Source organism: Arachis hypogaea, chromosome 2 (assembly GCF_003086295.3).
Source record: "Arachis hypogaea cultivar Tifrunner chromosome 2, arahy.Tifrunner.gnm2.J5K5, whole genome shotgun sequence".
In the NCBI taxonomy this organism is placed as follows: domain Eukaryota; kingdom Viridiplantae; phylum Streptophyta; class Magnoliopsida; order Fabales; family Fabaceae; genus Arachis; species Arachis hypogaea.
Genome location: NC_092037.1, coordinates 73,993,224 through 73,995,576, shown reverse-complemented (window position 1 = coordinate 73,995,576; position 2,353 = coordinate 73,993,224). Strand labels below are relative to the sequence as shown.

At 35.2% G+C, this 2,353-nt stretch overlaps 1 non-coding gene across 1 annotated transcript; it reads left to right on the top strand.

The window, feature by feature from the left end:
- The first annotated feature begins 942 nt into the window (after positions 1–942).
- Positions 943–1,046, top strand: LOC112767641 (small nucleolar RNA R71). Its single transcript, XR_003185088.1, has one exon. It is a non-coding gene; the product is annotated as a small nucleolar RNA R71 (small nucleolar RNA).
- Positions 1,047–2,353: the final 1,307 nt, after the last annotated feature.

Here is a 2,353-nt window from a genome sequence, read left to right as displayed (position 1 = left end):
GGATGAATAGTCTTCAGAGCTCATGAATGGCAGAAGGAGGTTTAATGGAATCTCTATGGTCTCTGTATGAGCCTCAGATTCCTCAGGATCCTTAATAGGAAACTCCCTCTTGCTTGAAGGACATCCCAGGAGGTCTTCCTCACTAGGATTTTCGTCCTCCTCCTCCCCTATGCATTCGGCCATTTTGATTAAATCAATGGCCTTGCACTCTCCTTTTGGATTTTCTTCTGTATTGCTTGGGAGAGTACTGGGAGGAGTTTCAATGACTTTCTTACTCAGCTGGCCCACTTGTGCCTCCAAGTTTCTAATGGAGGATCTTGTTTCATTCATGAAACTGAAAGTGGCCTTTGACAGATCAGAGACTATATTGGCTAAATTGGAATTGTTTTGTTCAGAATTCTCTGTCTGTTGCTGAGAAGATGATGGATATGGCTTGCTATTGCCCAGCCTATTGCGTCCACCATTGTTAAAGCCTTGTTGAGGCTTTTGTTGATCCTTCCAAGAGAAATTTGGATGATTTCTCCATGATGGATTATAGGTGTTTCCATAAGGTTCACCCATGTAATTAACCTCTGCCATGGCAGGGTTCTCAGGATCATAAGCTTCTTCAGAAGCTGCCTCTCTAGTACTGTTGGATGCATGTTGCAGTCCATTCAGATTTTGAGAGATCATGTTGACCTGTTGAGTCAACACTTTGTTCTGAGCCAATATGGCATTCAGAGCATCAATTTCAAGAACTCCTTTCTTCTGAGGTATCCCATTATTCACGGAATTCCTCTCAGAGGTATACATGAACTGGTTGTTTGCAACCATGTCAATGAGTTCTTGAGCCTCTTCAGGCGTTTTCTTCAGGTGAATAGATCCACCTGCAGAATGGTCCAGTGACATTTTCGAAAATTCAGAGAGACCATAATAGAATATATCATGGTCCATTCTGAAAACATGTCAGATGGACATCTTTTGGTCAACTGCTTGTATCTTTCCCAAGCTTCATAGAGGGATTCACCATCTTTTTGTTTGAAGGTTTGAACATCCACTCTCAGCTTGCTCAGCTTTTGAGGAGGAAAGAATTTATCCAAGAAGGCAGTGACCAGCTTATCCTAGGAGTCCAGGCTATCCTTAGGTTGTGAATCCAACCATATTCTAGCTCTGTCTCTTACAGCAAAAGGGAAAAGCATGAGTCTGTAGACTTCAGGATCAACTCCATTCGTTTTTACAGTCTCACAGATCTGCAAGAACTCAGTTAAGAACTGATAAGGATCTTCAGATGGAAGTCCATAAAACTTGCAGTTTTGTTGCATCAAAGCAACTAATTGAGGCTTAAGCTCAAAGTTATTGGCTCCAATGGCAGGAATGGAGATGCTTCTTCCATCAAACTTGGATGTTGGTTTTGTGAAGTCACCAAGCATTCTCCTTGCATTATTATTATTATTATTATTTTCGGCTGCCATGTCCTTCTCTTGTTCGAAAATTTCTGAAAGGTTGTTTCTGGATTGTTGTAATTTAGCTTCTCTTAATTTTCTCTTCAGAGTCCTTTCAGGTTCTGGATCAACTTCAACAAGAGTGCCTTTTTCCCTGTTCCTGCTCATATGAAAGAGAAGAAACAAGAAAAGAAAGAGGAATCCTCTATGTCACAGTATAGAGATTCCTTTATGTTAGTAGAAAAAGAAAGGGGTAGAAGAATCCAAATACAAGGGATATAAGAAGTTCGGATTCTTAGATGAAGAGAGGTGAAGAGAAGTGTTAGTAATTAATTAATTAAATAGAATAAGAGAAGAGAAGAGAAATTTCGAAAATAATTTTTGAAAAAGAGGTTAGTAATTTTCGAAAATCAAAGACAAAATATAATTAAAATTAAAATTTAAAACAAAAAGAATTTTTGAAAAAGAGAGGGAGAATTTTCGAAAATTAGAGAGGGAAAAGTAGTTAGGTGGTTTTGAAAAAGATAAGAAACAAACAAAAAGTTAGTTAGTTGATTGAAAAAGATTTGAAATCAAAATTTTAAAAAAGATAAGAAGATAAGAAATTAGATAAGATATTTTGAAATCAAATTTTGAAAAAGATAAAAATTTTTTGAAAAGGATAAGATAAAAGATAAAAATATATATTTGAAAAAGATATTTTGAAAAAGATTTAATTTTAAAAATTACTTAACTAACAAGAAACTACAGGATAAGATTCTAGAACTTAAAGATTGAACCTTTCTTAACAAGAAAGTAACAAACTTCAAATTTTTGAACCAATCACATTAATTGTTAGCTAATTTTCGAAAATTTGATATAAAGATAAGAAAAAGATTTTGAAAATATTTTGAAAAATAATTTTTGAAATTTTCGAAAATTATATAAAAAAT